Source organism: Sorex araneus, chromosome 4 (genome assembly GCF_027595985.1).
Source record: "Sorex araneus isolate mSorAra2 chromosome 4, mSorAra2.pri, whole genome shotgun sequence".
NCBI classification, from domain to species: domain Eukaryota; kingdom Metazoa; phylum Chordata; class Mammalia; order Eulipotyphla; family Soricidae; genus Sorex; species Sorex araneus.
Window position 1 is genome coordinate 102,272,168 of NC_073305.1, and position 17,698 is coordinate 102,289,865.

Consider the following 17,698-nt stretch of genomic DNA (forward strand, 5'->3'; position numbering starts at 1 on the left):
CAAAACAACAATAAGCCAAGTGAAAAAAGTCACAAAGACTTAAATTTCTCTAGGATATTCTTCAATGCCAGATCTCTGGAAATCAAAATGAGTAAATTCACAGGAAATTGGGAGAAATTCTTGATTGTTTTTGTTTCAAGGAAAATATACCTTGTGTCCACTCTGATAAAATGGTACTTGAGACATTGTTATCCTCTTACAGAATTTAGAAAATTTCAGTGGTGGCAGATTGATCTCCCTCTCTGCGTGCAGCCAATTGGCCCTATGTCTCAGTGGCACTTTCTGTGAAACTGATTAGGATAGAGGTCTGCCTCCTGGACTAAATGTCTTTCTCATCATGTATAATAAAATCCAATATCTACTTGTTAGCTTTTGCTAGGTGGGCTGACAGTCACATATTGACAAACTGTGAGGTTGATTGTGTCACGATTCCCTTTTTTGGAAATGCGAAATGAATTTATGTGCTGCCAGTTGGATGTTGCTTCTCTAGTCTTAAAACTAAAGAACAAAAATCTAGATCCATATGTACTCAGCTCCCTTTTATACCTGGCTGATAAACATAGGAGCCTAAAGGACCATCTCTTTAACTTCTCACTGAATCTTTGTCCCATTCTGACTTTGTGGTTCATCAGCTTCTTTTGGGATGCCTCCTTTCCCCAATGAGGTTACTTCAGATATAAAACGATCAAGGTTAAGGTCCTGAGAGGGAGTCCCTGTTATGTGGCTCTGCCCATCCCTGTATCTTACTTCTCATTTGGCTAAAATGTGAAGGCTGTGTTCTTGCTTTTGCCCAGGTGGTACATAACTCTGTTCATGGTGGTCCCCCTTTGTGCCATTCTTAGTTAAGACAGAGCTTTCTAAAAACCCTTACCTCTGCTGAAGTCTCGATAGCTCACTAATATCCACGTAGAGCCAGTCCTACCTCAGATTGTCTAGATCAACTGTACGTACCTGTGTTTAGCTGCACTGAAGTGACTTGTCTAGTGACCATAATGTTCTGTCATCAGGCATTTAAAATAGGAAGGATGAGACAAGATCAGATGTTGTAGTGAGGCATTTGGACTTTGAAAGCAATATTTTTATTGTTATTTATTTAATTAATATTTTTCATTACTGACCAAATGTACTGAATAAACTTTTTTCCTTTTAGTAAAGACAAATATAGTATGTTGGTTGATTTGGAGTGGGTGAGCAGTAGTTGATTTGGAGTGAAAGTAGGGTTATTTTTTAAGGCTCTTCTAGTAATTCAGATTGGGGAGGTGTCAGTGACAGAGGGAATTTGTTTTTTAAAAAACTCAAATAGTTGCTTGAGTGAATAGGTGACTCAGAGCGATGCAAAGTCTTGCAAGAGAAGGTATGACTAGATTCAGGAATATTCTCCGTTCCTTTCTCTGTTTTATGACTCTTGAGAGGTAAAGGGCACATTGCCCAGGGGGTCAGAGGAGAAGCATTAGAAGCACTGATTAGGTGATAGTAGAGTGGTTGTAACAGATGGCACGGGAGATTCTTAACATGCCTTGAGTCATTCTGATGAACGGCATTGGAATGTGCATCTGTTTTTCCCTCTCTGGTAGTTGAAAGATGCCCTCCTAGCCTGAGATATGATCCAAACTGAAGGTAGTTCTAGACATCTGGTGCTAAAGACAGTGTTCTTGACAAATAGCTAACATTTTGAGTAAAGGAAAATACTCCATCAGGGAATTCCACGTATTTCTCAAAACAAAATGGCATTAAAGACACTAGATGTGTCATTGCTAAAAAGTCTTGTGGACTCTAGGGAGGTGGTAGTAATGAAGAGAATTTTGTAATTTCTTCACATTTTGAGGCCCTGGTTTAAAGAGCATTCCCTGACAGACTCATCTCCTTGCCTTCTGTTCAGGGAGAGAAATTACTTTTTATTCAATAAATATTTGGCCATCTTGCTAATGATGTCCACCTGTTTTCTCCAAATACAGCTGTTTTCTTTCATTCCAGGGGAGCTGGGCATAGAGTGTCTCACCCACTGTCAGCACTTGGCTTCTGAGACATGACCAGAATCCAGATTGACATAAATTCCCAGTTGTCTCCTAATAAAACACAGCCTTGCAATCCGTAAATGATGTAAGGTGTCCTGGCCCAAAGTGGAACCCAGGCAATTCACCCTAGAAGAAAAAGGCATGAGATGTTTTCTCTCAAGGGACTTTTCCAATTCTTATCCAGGGCCATTTGTAATCCGTCTCTGGGATATTTTAGTCAATAAAGTGATATGCTAAACTCTTTAGAAGATAAATATTTGGAGGAAAACAAGGTAGGTGTGTGTGTGTGTGTGTGTGTGTGTGTGTGTGTGTGTGTGTGTGTGTGTGTGTGTTTGTTTCTGCAAGTAGGAAATTTGCAGTGTACAGTTACTGGCATGACCAGTCAGACACAGTTCCCTTGAGAGCCTGCAGACTCCCATCCAATCTGATAGGTTTCAGTCGGAGACTCTTGACATACTTTTGGTGTCTCAGCTTCTCTTAAACTATAGAACTAGACATTTTATGTTTGCAAGCTTTTAAAAAGGAAATTTACCCAAATAAAGGGGAAAATAAAATAAGGTACTTAGAATTTCTTCAGTATCCAAAGCACAAGTAGTTAAGAAAATTTCACCTCAAAGTTTGGAACCCAGACTCTCAGTGGGTTCAGGGTGGATGAGACTTATATCCTTAGTTATATCCTTAGTTATGGACAGACAGTAGCTGTAGGCCTATTTCTTTACTTTTCCCCCTTTTAAACCCAGAAAAGACACACGTATCACCCAAAGTCAAGTTTCAACTCCTAAAGATAACAATATTATTTTGTGTTAAAATTTTCAAGCTCCTTGTGGGGGAGGGGAGGAGGTATACTGTGATTCTTGGTGGTGGAATATGTGCACTGGTGAAGGGATGGGTGTTCAAGCATTGTATAACTGAGACTTAAACCTGAAAGCTTTGTAACTTTCCACTTGGTGATTCAATAAAATAATAAATTAAAAATAAATAAATTAACAAAAATTTCAAGCTCTTTTCCTTCCTTCCTTCCTTCCTTCCTTCCTTCCTTCCTTCCTTCCTTCCTTCCTTCCTTCCTTCCTTCCTTCCTTCCTTCCTTCCTTCCCTCTTCTTCTTTCTTTCTTTCTTTCTTTCTTTCTTTCTTTCTTTCTTTCTTTCTTTCTTTCTTTCTTTCTTTCTTTCTTTCTTTCTTTCTTTCTTTCTTTCTTTCTTTTCTTTCTTTCTCTCTTTCTGTCTCTTTCTCTCTCTTCCTATCTCTCTTCCTCTCTCTCTTCCTCTCTCTCTTTCTTTCTTTCTTTCTTTCTTTCTTTCTTTCTTTCTTTCTTTCCTTTCTTTCTTTCTTTCTTTCTTTCTCTCTTTCTGTCTCTTTCTCTTCCTATCTCTCTTCCTCTCTCTCTTTCTCTCTCTCTCTCTTTCTTTCTTTCTTTCTTTCTTTCTTTCTTTCTTTCTTTCTTTCTTTCTTTCTTTCTTTCTTTCTTTCTTTCTTTCTTTCTTTCTTTCTCTCTTTCTGTCTCTTTCTCTCTCTTCCTATCTCTCTTCCTCTCTCTTTCTTTCTTTCTTTCTTTCTTTCTTTCTTTCTTTCTTTCTTTCTTTCTTTCTTTCTTTCTTTCTTTCTTTCTTCTCTCTCTCTCTCTCTCTCTCTTTCTTTCTTTCTTTCTTTCTTTCTTTCTTTCTTTCTTTCTTTCTTTCTTTCTTTCTTTCTTTCTCTCTCTTCATTTCTTTCTCTCTTTCTCTGTCTCTTTCTCTCTTTCTCCCTTTCTCCCTTTCTTTCTTTCTTTCTTTCTTTCTTTCTTTCTTTCTTTCTTTCTTTCTTTCTTTCTTTCTTTCTTTCTTTCTTTCTTTCTTTCTTTCTTTCTTTCTTTCTTTCTTTCTTTCTTTCTTTCTTTCTTTCTTTCTTTCTTTCTTTCTTTCTTTCCTTTTGACCACACTAGGCTGTGCTCAGGGCTTACTCATGGCAATATGCTCAGGGATTGCTCCTGGTGACGCCTGTGGATTTGAACCTGGTTCCATTACTTATTTTCTTGTTTCCAGATCATTCAGGAGCTGTGGGTATAGAAAATGTTCTACATTTTCTTTTCTGTCTCTATACACTTTGTGAGATAAGAGTTCTATCTAGATGGGGTTTTTCTTTTCTATTTAAGAAGTTATTACCCTCTGGTTTTCATTCAGAGAAAGATAGAAGAGTGCACTAGTTTAGTTATATCATATAAAATTTTTCTGAAAAGCCTAAATATATTAATTATTTTATTATTACTTTTTGGATTAATATATAAAAGTGAAAACACTTGATTGCTTCTTTGTATATCAATAGGAAATCCTTTGATGGAAGCTCTCTTCATTTATCCATAGGTAGATCATATTTTCCTATTTGTGAATCTGAATACTAAACTTGATAGTATATGTGGTCATGCAGAACTATTTAAAGTGTTTTCTCTTTCCTCTTAGGTAGTAGTAACTGTTGTATCACTGTATCACTGTCATCCCGTTGCTCATTGATTTCCTCGAGCGGGCACCAGTAATGTCTCCATTGTGAGACTTGTTGTTACTGTTTTTGGCATATCGAATATGCCATGGGTATCTTGCCAGGCTCTGGCGTGGGGGTGGGATACTCTCTGTAACTTGCTGGGCTCTCTGAGAGGGGCGGAGGAATTGAATTTGAGTTGGCCACGTGCAAGGCAAATACCCTACCCGCTGTGCTATTGCTCCAGCCCAGTAACTGTTGTATTCAGAAAAATTTTTAGATAAAACCATTATAATTATGGTTTGTGGGGTAGAGTATCTCATCTTTAAGGAACACAATGGACTATTGAATAAAATGAATGATATCTAATTTATATGACAATTTTCTATTTTTAAAAGTTTGCTTTTAGGCTCTACTTGCCATATTCAGGGCTTACTCCTGACTATGCTCAGGGATCCCTCCTGGTGGGGAACCATATGGGGTGCTGGGATTTCAAACCCAGGTGAACCTTGTGTAAGGCAAGCACCCTGTCTGCTGTACTCTCACTTAATCCCTTGTTTTGTAATTTTAAAAGATATTTTGCACATGTTAAAAATCACAGTCAGAAACAAATGAGTTTTTTTTAGATTTTAGACCAAATAGAATGAACTGTTTTTTCTTTGCTTTTTTGGGTCACACCCGGTGATGCAGAGGTTACTCCTGACTCTGCGCTCAGGAATTACTCCTGGTGTTGCTCTGGGGATCATATGGGATGCTGTGAATAGAACCCGTGTTGGCCCCATGCAAGGCAAATGCCCTACCCACTGTGCTATTGCTTCATCCTCTAGAATGAACTTTTTTTTTTTAAATAAATTTATTTATTTTTAATTAATGAATCACCATGAGGGTACAGTTACGGATTTATACACATCTGTGCTTATGCTTCCCCCATACAAAGTTTGGGAACCCATCCCTTCACCAGTGCCCATACTCCACCACCAGTAAACCCAGCATCCCTCCCATCCTCCCCAATCCCATCTCCCCCCACCCCACCCTGTCACTGTGGCAGGGCATTCCCTTCTGTTCTCTCCCTCTAATTAGCTATTGTGGTTTGCAATAAAGGTGTTGAGTGGCCACTGTGCTCAGTCTCTAGCCCTCATTCAGCCCGCAACTCCCTTCTCCCACATGGCCTTCGACTACATTATAGTTGGTGATCCCTTCTCTGAGTTGCCCTTTCCCCAGAATGTGAGGCCAGCCTCTTAGCCATGGAGTCAACCTCCTGGTAGTTGTTTCTACAATTCTTGGGTGTTAGTCTCCCACTCTGTTATAGAATGAACTTTTAAAGACCAAACTGGAACAAACTTTATAGACCCAAAGTCCATTCATGATCTCCAGGGACTTGAACTGTACCAGCTTATCATTGTTGATATTTTATGGGACTTTAGCACTGGGCCTTGAATGATGGCTAACTGGTAGACCTCACCCTTGCTTACTGATAAATGATCAAGAGAAGGGAACCTTTTCTTGACTTTGAGGTTTATTTTAGCAGATTCAGAATTGGGCTGGTATTCAATGTATCTCACCAATACATTTAAAATGTTATTTTTTCAAAAGTAGAATTTTTATTTTTTCAAAAGTAGAATTTTTGGTTGTAAGGTAGCTCGATTTTAAGTTTACCGAGTAGTTCTATTTTCATTCTATTTTCCATAGGGGTTGAACCTCTGGAACCACATCCGTGCCAATACAGGTTATTCCTATTATTTTTGATATGTGCCATTCTCACTAGTGTGAGATGGTATCTCATTGTCATCTTGATTTGGATTTCCTTAATAATAAGTGATGATGAGCACTTTTTAATGTGCCTGTTTTCCATCTGTTAGTCTTCCTCAGAAAAGCCCCTGTTTATTTCCTTTCCCCATTTTTGGATGGTTTTTTTGATTTTTTGTTGCTGATCTTTGTATGTACTCTATATATCCTGGATATAAACTCTTTATGTGATGTGTTGACTGCAAATATTTTCCCCCATTCAGTTAGCTGTCTTTTAGTCTTAGCCCATATTTCTTTTGCCATGCAGTAACTTTTTGATGTATTTCCATTTGTTCATTTTTGATTCTGTTGCCTTTGCCAGTGGCATTTTATCACTGAAGACACCTTCGAGGTCCAGATCTTGGAGTATTCTGCCTACATTTTCCTCAGTATATTTTATAGTTTCTGGTCTGATCTCAACATTTTAGATCCACTTTGAACTTAAATTTTGTGTAAAGTGTGAAATACAGGTACAGATTTAATTATTTGTGCATTTGTTGAAGAGGCTGTCTTTATCTCATTCCATGCCATTTTGGACAGCACAATTATTGGTTGTTTGCATTTGTCCCACACATGGTACTTGGTGATTCTCAGACAACAGAAAATAGAGAGTGGTATTACTCTCTTGGTAGTGTCTACAAATACCACCCCCCCCAATAAAACATCTGAAGCTGATTCTTTCAAAATCTAATATGTATTTGAAATGTAAATAGCTCTGTATCCCAATCTGTGTAAACAAGCCCCAGATGCCACTTTCTTAGACCTGAGAAAGCCATGCCAAGTTTCATCAAAGACTCTTTCAAAGTTCAGTTCCTCACCAGGCACTTGTAAACAAGTTAAAATGCTCTGCTTGGAGTAAGTGGTTTGCATTTGGGCTGTTAGTGTTTGGAGCCCTTAACTTCTTCCAAGGAGAAGAGACTTCACAGTCAGCTTCTCTTTAGTTCTCTTCTAAACCAACAACTTTTGAAAGACCCAATAATGCTCTTTGTGTAAAGAATTTAAGTTTAATGCCATGATTATTATTTATTGAATCTCTCTCTCTCTCTCTCTCTCTTTTCTAGATAGCTTAGAAATACTGCAAGAAGTATGCTTTTCTGAAATACCAGAATGGAAGTTGGACTTGAGGTGGACAGCCTTCCCGATATAAATGGACTTTCATGACATCTATTTCATGGGGTAGCACTGTAGCACTGTCATCCCATTGTTCATTGATTTGCTTGAGCGGGCACCAGTAATGTCTCCATTGTGAGTGAGACTTGTTGTGACCATTTTTGGCATATCGAATATGCCACAGGTAGCTTGCCAGGCTCTTCTGTGCGGGCGGGATACTCTCAGTAGCTTGCAGGGCTCTCCAAGAGGGGCAGAGGAATCGGATCCTTGTGCAAGGCATACACCCTACCTGTTGTGCTATCGCTCCAGTCCATTTCATGGGGTACAAAGAACAATTAATGTTGGGGTCTTACTATTGCCACACATACGCATAGTAATTTTTGTACTCATGCTTTACATGTACTTATGCATTTCTACTGTTCTATTCTCAGTTCTGTTTCTATTATCAAGGAATAGAAATAGAACTACCTACTGTTCTATTTCTATTCTCAGGGATCACTCCAGGTGGTGCTCAAAGATTTGGGGTCAGAGATTGAACCTCGGCCAGTCATATGCAAGGCAAACACACTACTTCACTACTTGCGATGCTATCTCTACAGTTGCCAGCCTTTGGTTTATATTTTTATTTTTTATTTTATTATTTTTTTAAATTTTTAATTAGTGAATCACCGTGAGGGTACAGTTACAGATTTATACATTTTTGTGCTCATGTTTCCCCCATACAAAGTTCGAGAACCCATCCCTTCACCAGTGCCCATTCTCCACCACCAGTAAACCCAGCGTCCCCCCCACCCTCCCCAGTCCCATCTCCCCCCACCCCAACTGCCACTATGGCTGGGTATTCCCTTTCGTTCTCTCTCTCTGATTAGGTGTTGTGGTTTGCAATAAAGGTGTTGAGTGGCCATTGCGTTCAGTCTCTAGTCTACATTCGGCACGTATCACCCTTCCCCCTCATGACCTCCGACCACATTTTACTTGGTGTTCCCTTCTCTGAGTTGCCCAGCCTCCAAGCCATGGAGTCAACCTCCTAGTACTTATTTCTACCTATTCTTGGGTGTTAGACTCCTAGTCTATTATTCTATATTCCACAGATGAGTGCAATCTTTCTATGCCTGTCTCTCTTTTTCTGACTCATTTCACTTAGCATGATACTTTCCATGCTGATCCACTTATATGCAAACTTCATGACCTCATTTTTTCTAACAGCTGCATAGTATTCCATTGTATAGATGTACCAGAGTTTCTTCAACCAGTCATCTGTTCTAGGGCACTCGGGTTTTTTCCAGATTCTGGCTATTGTAAACAGTGCTGCAATGAACATATAAGTGCAGATGTCATTTCGACTATACTTTTTTGCTCCCCTGGGATATATTCCCAGCAGTGGTATTGATGGGTCAAATAGGAGCTTAACCTCTAGTTTTTTGAGAATCATCCATATTGTTTTCCAAAATGGCTGAACCAGTCGGCATTCCCACCAGCAGTGTAGAAGGGTCCCTTTCTCCCCACATCCTCTCCAACAGTGGTTGCTTTTGTTCTTTTGGATCTGTGCTAGTCTCTGTGGTGTGAGGTGGTATCTCATGGTTGTTTTGATCTGCATCTCTCTGATGATTAGTCATGCAGAGCACTTTTTCATGTGCCTTTTGGCCATTTGTATCTCTTCCTAGCCTTTGGTTTTTAAAAGATACTTTATATGATAAAAATTAGTAAGCTTACATTATCTAGATAAATAAAATGAAACAATAAAGACCAAGGGGAAAAAAGAAAATAGGTTATGTGTAATTCCATCATCTGAATTTATTTATTATTTGTTGAGTGTTAGTTCATATGTATTTAATGTACATTCAAAAGCTAGTTGAATGTACTAGCGTTAGTTTATATGTATTTAATGTACATTCAAATGCATCTTGCATTTAGGTGCACTGAATTGATGGATTCTACAATCATAGAACTGAAATTGAGTGTCTTTTTAATCAACTGTTCTTATTTTATAACATTTTATAATGAAACCCTGGGGTAATTAAATGTATTATACAGAACTACATTTCATAACCTTTCAATTTTTGCAGTTGGTAATTTCACTAACAAGTTATAAATTATAAATTTATAACAAATTACAAATATTAATTATTCCACCATATAATTATAAATACCATAAATCTAATAATTCATAATAATAAAATAATAATTTAAGATAATGGCAAAACTTGCCTCTTTAGGATGTGCTGTGAGCTGTCTGTGCTGACTGCTAATCTTTGTGCTTCTGTTTCTGCCTCTGAGGTCTCATTCAAATTCTTGGTTAGATTTTATAACATATTTCCCCCAGTCATCATCTTCAACTTCTTTTAAAGTTATCTGGTGCTATATAACTTTGCCTATATCAAACCTTGAGAGGTATGTTGCAATTTCATGCGTCAATTTGATGGAAAGGGTAGACAGGACAAGAGGACTTGCATCTGCCTTTAGTTTGGATAGGCAAAGTTTTGATATCTATACACATAAGTTTGATGTTAATGACCAGCTAAGAATTTCTGCAAGGATTTATTGGGTAATTATGAGTACTTTAAACAAATGTGGTATGAAGATACACAGTTGTCATAGCCTTTTCTACCTTATTTAAAATAAAGTATGCTGGGGCTGGAGCGATAGCACAGTGGGTAGGGCGTTTGCCTTGCACGCGGCCGACCGGGGTTCGATCCCCGGCATCCCATATGGTCCCCCAAGCACCGCCAGGAGTGATTTCTGAGTGCAGAGCCAGGAGTAACCACTGAGCATCGCTGGGTGTGACCCGAAAAGAAAAAAAAAATAAAGTATGCCTCTGAAGTGATGCTGAAAAAGTTTTTGGATAATATGTAATAATGATAAATTAGAATACTACTCAGATATATTTAAGAAGAAACAAGAGCTCTTTTTCCCTCTCTACCTCTTTTTTCTACTTCCTCTTCTTCTCCTCATCTTTTTTGAGCTGGAAATTGAATCCAGGGCTTTACACATGGAAGGCAAATTCTTGACCATGGAACCACATCCCTGGCCTTCTTAATACTGTACAACTCGGAAAATTCTGATCTATAATTATATTTATCATCTTTGCCTTGAAGCGTATAGCACAGGTCAAGCACTTGCTGAGCCCCGTGTGCCTAGGATAATGCGCCTCTTCAATGGGGACATTGTAATGACCCTTTGCTAGCTGGGTGGTGGAAAGAGGAGTAAAATGATGAGTGGTTTGGGGATACAAGTTTAGGTCTTAGTAAACAGGTAAAGAGGGAATAAATGGATGGTTAGGACATCTTCAGTTACCCAGGAAAAATTTAACTTACACCCTGTTTTTACAGAGGCAGGCATTCTACGTAGAAAAGTTTAATTCATATCCAACCATCTGAAGAAGAGTTAGAGAGAAATACATGTGTCATCCCCCAGCCCTGCTGGTTCTGCTGAAATGCTTTTCCTTCCTGTAGCTCATCATTTATATTTGGGTTCAATGGTTATTTCTCTGAAACATTTTCCCTGTTCACACAGTATAAGGATAGTCTATTACATATTTCTGGAGCATATTTCTGATGCATTGCTAAATTACTAATGTGAATATTCTTGTCATTAATTCAAAGAACACACATTTACTTGCTGTAGATTTACCTAACATCTTTTGTATTATAAATACATTTAACACCTCAGCCTTCTACACTTGTGGTACTGTTGACAACTTCCGGAATGGTGGCTAGTATTTAAAAATTATTATGTAATATTTAAATTATTATAACTTTAGTCAGTTACTTACAGATAAACTGGCATTTGGCTAAGTAAATGAATTACAATTAGTTATAAGATATTCAGATATTTGTTGTGTGAAATTTTATAAAGAAATATTAAAAATTGGATGAGTAAGAGTTTAGACTGGTAAAGCATATTGTTTGGTGGAATAACAAAACTGGATATAATATCATTTTTATTATGATATTATCACAGTTATTATGGTAAGTAATGAAAATGGGAAATAGCAATACAATGATGAAGAAATGAATAATTGACCATGTATAAGTCTCATTTTATTTAATTTTTCTCGGTTTTCAGATGGAATACTGATTATTTCAAGGGGCGCCTGTCATTGTCTAATTCTTTATAAGCAGAAAGAAGAACTAAGTTAATACATGCATATAAACTGACATGTTAAAACATTTCTTTAGAAGAAAAATAGAACCATACATTTAAGCCTTTATAGTGCACGTCAGTGAAACTGATTATGGCTCCATCTTATATGAAGGGCTTAGTGGGAAAGTGAGATAGGAAACAATTGCCAAAGGCATTCATTGTTGAACAGACAGCTGTCTAGTCAGCACAGGAATGTTCCTTTAGCTTAGCCCCTAGTTGATGACATAAGTTGGCTAGTACTCTGGGAAATTTGTAGTCAAACTTGAAGATTTTTTAATCATTTGTTTTAATCAGAACTCACGCCTTTATGTCAGGAATAAGTTGCTGCTGCTTTTCTTTCCAGCCACAGGGCAATTGTTTCAGTTTAATTTGATTATCATTTTGGTGCTGACACTAGGTTCGGTATGCTAAAGAAAAAAGTGAAATGGAAGACGGTGGAAGGCTCCGTTGATATATGAAACATTCTAGAGTCTCCTCCCTATTAAAATATTTTTAATAAAAATTTATTTTATTAAATCACCATGTGGAAGATTGCAATACTTTCAGGCTTAAGTTTCAGTTATACAATGCTGAAACAACCATCCCTTCACCAGTGCCCATATACCACCACCAAAAAAAAAAAAAAGAAAACAAATCACACAATACACCTCCCATCCCGCCCTCCCACCTCCTGCCTTGTAACTAATAAGTTTCACTTTGCTTTCTGTTTACTTTGGTTACATTCAATATTTCAACACAAATCTCACTATTATTGTTAGGAGTACCCCACTAGAGTCAGACTTATTGTGAAGAAAAATGAGTTCGCGCGGCCGTGGTAGCGAGTGCGTGGTTTTGGATTTCTGTACAACTAAGTCCAGGGAGATTTCTTCCAGATATTGGATCATTGCAAGCTTGAAAACCCCATCTGTGGTCTCCATAATATGGCGGACACCATGCACTTCATCCCCAGAGAGAAAGAGGTGAGAGAGAGAGAAATACCTTTCCCCTCCTGGGCGGGCATGGGGCTGTGGCTTAGTTCTCAGGCTGGAGACATTATGCGAGGAGTTGCCCACACCGAAAGAGGTTTTGCTGGGTCTGGATTCACGCTCGTGCAGCTGCAGAGAGGCCGCACAAGCGTGCGGTCCCTGGGATCACATCTCGGTGGCGGAAGGGGCCGGTGCCTCCCCCCTATTAGAATTTTTGTTTGTTTGTTTTGGGCCATAGTCCATGGTATGGTACTTTACTCCAGGCTCTGTGCTCAGGGGATCAGATGTGGTGTTGGAGATTTGAACTCAGGTCTGCTGTGTGCAAGTCTAGCACCCTACCTGCCATTCTATTTCCCCAGCCCTCTCTCCTTTTTAAAGTCCATCACATATGATCCCAAAAATAATGACAGTGGTTAATAATGAAGCCTTTGCAAAAGCTTTTTCAGTGCAGTTGTAGATTATGAGAGCAGCATGACAAAAGAAGATGTGACATGAAGTTAAACATAGATGTGGGATCCTTGAGCAGGTATGGCTTTAAAAACATTGGGGGAGGGGTGCATACCTGACTGTGATAAAGAATTACTCCTGAATTTGTGCTAAGGGATAACTTCTGACAATGCTCATGGGACTCTGTGGTGCTGGGAATTGAGCCTGGTTCAGTCTCTTGGAAGATAAGTGTCTTACATACACACTCTCTCTCTAGCCCCAACTCTTTCTTTTTAAAAACTTGGCTTCTCTCTCTATTCTTTATGATATACTGCATTCACCATTTGAAATAAATTATTTTCTTCTACATATTTCTAAATGTTCATAATAATTATGATCCTTTTACTCAAAATAAATTAAAAAGACTTTCACAGTATAAATTCTAGGCAGGAAATTCTGGTTAAATATCATGTATGACTGCTATGTTTACTTAAGTAAACCATAAATATCATCAATGGGTTTTATAGGAAGACATAGGTGTATTCAAATTGTTCAGTAACATTACTTGTTTGTGAGTTAAAACATGATAGGCTTTAGTGAGAGTTCATTTAAAAATTATCTGGAAAATGTGCATATGTGTCTTTATCACAAAAGCAACATGGTTGAGTGGAAAGAATTCTGGACTTGAGGTAAACATGTGGGTTCAAGTCCTAGCTCTGCCTTCCTGGAAGAGAGGATTTTAAAATGCATCTTTCTGTAGCTTCTCCAGTCATAAAATACTCTAACTATGGATTTTAGGATTTATGTAAAAATTGTGTTGATTTTTATAAAAAGAAATTTGGGGAAATAAAAACAAAACCAGTATTGTGGTCTTGAATTTCCATTTATGGTTTTTATCAGATTTTCCCCAATTGTCTCATCTCTTTACAAAGGAACAAAAATTCCCTATAAGATATAGGGAAAACCTATTTTTCCAACCAAGGTTGGTAGTAGAGTTGATTTTTGTTTTTGGCACTCCAGGTTAGAAACATCATTCAACTAAAGCCTTCTCTTCTCTTGGCCTGCTTTTGAAAGGCAGAAAGAAACCGAAGAATAAACTAGAAAATCTGAGATGTGATTTGGCAGCTCCAAACCTTGGTGCCTTCTGGTCTTTGGCATGTGACTTGAACATTGTGCCAAGAACAGGGTCTGGTAGAGCTTTCCTGGTGTATGTGTGTGTGTGTGTGTGCGGGGGGGAGGGTGTGTAGAGGGTAGTAGAGAGACGAATAATTCATCCTTGTGTATCTGGGTATATTAATTTTTGGCATGCTTTCTTGGAGTATTAATTTTATTATTTAAAAGTAATTATCCCCGAGGAATGGCAAGTGAACAAGACTTCTTTTCAAAGAAGTTACTGTTTGGTGCCTGTGACATAGGATGTGGTCTGATATTTAATCTAAGTCATTGCTCTGCTTTTTTTTGGGGTACAGTGGAGAGACTGAAAATACTTCTTTTTAAATAGAAGGAGTCCTTTAAAAATTGCTTTCTTAAAAACTAGAGTTGCTCATATAGTCTAGGATAAATGATTTAAAAAATACCTTCAGCCCTGACATTCACTTAAACACTCTGGCCTCAGTAACCATTTTTGGTAGAAAGTGATGAATGTGTTTTATGGCTTAATATTTCTGAAATGTGAGCAGAATCTACAGCAGATTAAGCTGAGTTTTCACTCCAGGGACCCAGCACAAAATCCTTGGCCAAGCTGGAACATCCAGTCTTGTTGTGAACAAACCTTACAGTTGCCTTTCCATACTTCATTTTCATATATTCTACCCCACGGAAAAGGATAGTATTGGTGTAAGTGGCATGCACATGCTAAGCCAATCTTTCTATTCATAGTATAGAAACTGCATGTCATTCATTTATAATAATAATGAAATAAAATAACAAAGTGCTGATAAACAATTGTGCTTGTCTAGAATTTCACTGTATCACTGTCATCCGGTTCGTCGATTTACTCCAGAGGGCACCAATAACGTCTCTATTACACTCAGCCCTGCGATTTTTAGCAGCCTCTCCTTACTCATCTTTCCCAATGATTGGAAGCTCTTTCAGGGTCAATGGAATGAGACCTATCATTACTGTTTTTTGCATATCAAATACGACATGGGTAGCTTGCTAAGCTCAGCTGTGCGGTTGAGATACTCTTGGTAGCTTGCCAGGCTCTCTGAGAGGTATGTATATATATATTTTACTGTATTCTAGAATTTCAGTGTGAGAAACTTTTTTTTTTAAATATAAGGTATTGGGCTGAAGTTATAGCACAACGGTAGGGCGTTCACCTTTCACGTGGCCAACCCATGTTCAATTCCTCTGCCCCTCTCCGAGAGCCCGGCAAGCTACTAAGAGTATCTCGCCCACATGGCAGAGCCTGACAAGCTACCCGCGGCATATTTGATATGCCAAAAACAGTAACAATAAGTCTCACAATGAGAGATGTTACTGGTGCCCGCTCGAAAAAAATTGATGAGCAATGGGATGACGACAATAAGGTGATTTGAATGCCAATCAAATCAAAGCAAACTATTTGTATGATTGCTTACAGATATGAATGGCTGTTTTCATTAATTTACTTACATTATCCTGAAAGTAATGAGATTCCAGCTAAAATGGCACAATAGTTGCTTCTAATATCTAGAGTAAAACACAAGGTAGATATCCAGGATCTGCTCAAATATTCATGGTGCTTACCTCCGGGGGATGGAGGTGAGAGAGTTACTGAGTAAATCAATGCAGTTGGACTCTGAAGTCGTCAAAGATGGGGATGAAGGAGGGGCATCTGAACTTAATCTATATATCTTGCCAAGCCACATTTCTATTGGGCTTTGTGCCTGAGCAGATAGATCCTTATAAAGCTATTCATAATTAGGTTTCAGTCACACAGTGTTCCAACACCCATTCCTCCAACAGTGTACATTTCCCAGCACTCCAGTGTTCTCAGTTTCCCTCAAATTACCCCCCTCAGTCTTTCTCTCTCTCTCTGTCTCTCTTTCTCTGTCTCTGTATCTGTTTGTCTATCTGTCACTCTCTCTCTCTCTTTCCTCTCCCTCCCCCTTCCTTTTGACCATTGTGGTTTTCAATACAGATACTGAAAGTGTATCATGTATATCCCTTTGCCTACTTTTAAGACTCAGTTTTTGTCCAGCATGAACATTCCCAACTATTGTTGTCATACTGGTCCTTTCTGTATCTTACCTACCCTCTGCCTCCAACACACTTGTGGTAGATTATAACTGGTGAGCATTCCTCCTGGCCCTTGTTTTCCCTGGTCATGGATATTAGTGTTCTACTAAATATTTTTATATACCATAAGTGAATGCAGTTATTATATATCTGTCCCTCTCTGCCTGACTCATTTCACTAAGTATGATATTCTCCATGTCCATCCATTTATAGGTAATTTCATGACTTCATTTTTCCTAATAGCTGCATAGGATTTCATTGTGTAGTGTGCCATAGTTTCTTTCTTTAAATTTAATTTTATCCTCCCTCCCTCCCTCCCTCCCTCCCTCCCTCCCTCCCTCCCTCCCTCCCTCTCTCCCTCCCTCCCTCCCTCCCCCTTCCTTCCTTCCTTCCTTCCTCCTTCCTTCCTTCCTTCCTTCCTTCCTTCCTTCCTTCCTTCCTTCCTTCCTTCCTTCCTTCCTTCCTTCCTTCCTTCCTTCCTTCCTTCCTTCCTTCCTTCCTTCCTCCTTCCTTCTTCCTTCCTTCCTTCTTCCTTCCTTCTTTTCTTCCTTCTTATTATTGAATCACTGTGAGATCAACCCTTGCAAAGCTGGTTATAATTAGATTTCATCAGTCATAGTGTTCCACAAGTGTATGTTTCCCAACACTAGTGTCCCAAGTTTCCTTCCCATTAACGCCACCAAGATGTACCATAGTTTCTTTATCCAGTCATTTGTTCTCGGGCACTCAGGTTGTTTCCAGACTTCTTATTTCTTCTTTATTTCTCAAATCTAAATAATAATATATCTTACATAGCAAATATATCACCCATTTATCCATTCTTATGTTAATAAGTAGGTTTTTTGCACATCATGATTGTAATAAACATTGCAGTGAAACTATTTTCACATATTTTATTTGGATATATAAACAAGTGGGATTGATGTTTTGTATAGTAGCTTATTTTTAGCTTTTTGAGCAAACTCTACCTGATTTTATAATGTCATAACCAATTTACATTCCTATAACATCCCCTTTCTTCCACACAAGTAGTTATTGTACTTATCTTTTGGGTAAGTCATTTTAAGATCTGTGAGGTAATATCTCATTTTGATTTTAATTCATGTTTCTCTGGTGATTAGTTATTTTAAATATAATTTTATTTATTTATAGTCCTATTATAAATCTTGAAAAAAATGCCTATTCAGATTTCTCGACCATTGTAAATTGGGATTTGTTCTATTGAGACACAGTTCTTTATAGTTTATATTTTAACTCCACATCAAACAAATAGCTTGAAATGTTTTCTCTAAGACTACAGATTACCTTTTTATTTTTTGATTGTTTCTTTTACATTAGAAGAATCTGGACAGGCACTCTGAGTTGTACTCAGGGTTTGTACTTAGCACTGTGCTCAGGGATCACTCTTGACAGGGCTTGAGGGACTATATAGGGTTCTAGGGATTGAATCTGGGTCAGCTGTGTGCCATGCAAGCACCCTGCCCATTGTACTATCTCTGTGGTTTCTATTAAGAAACCATTTGATTGTAGATTGCTGTATTCACATTTGTTTATTTTGCTTTTGTTGCTTCTATTTTTGATGT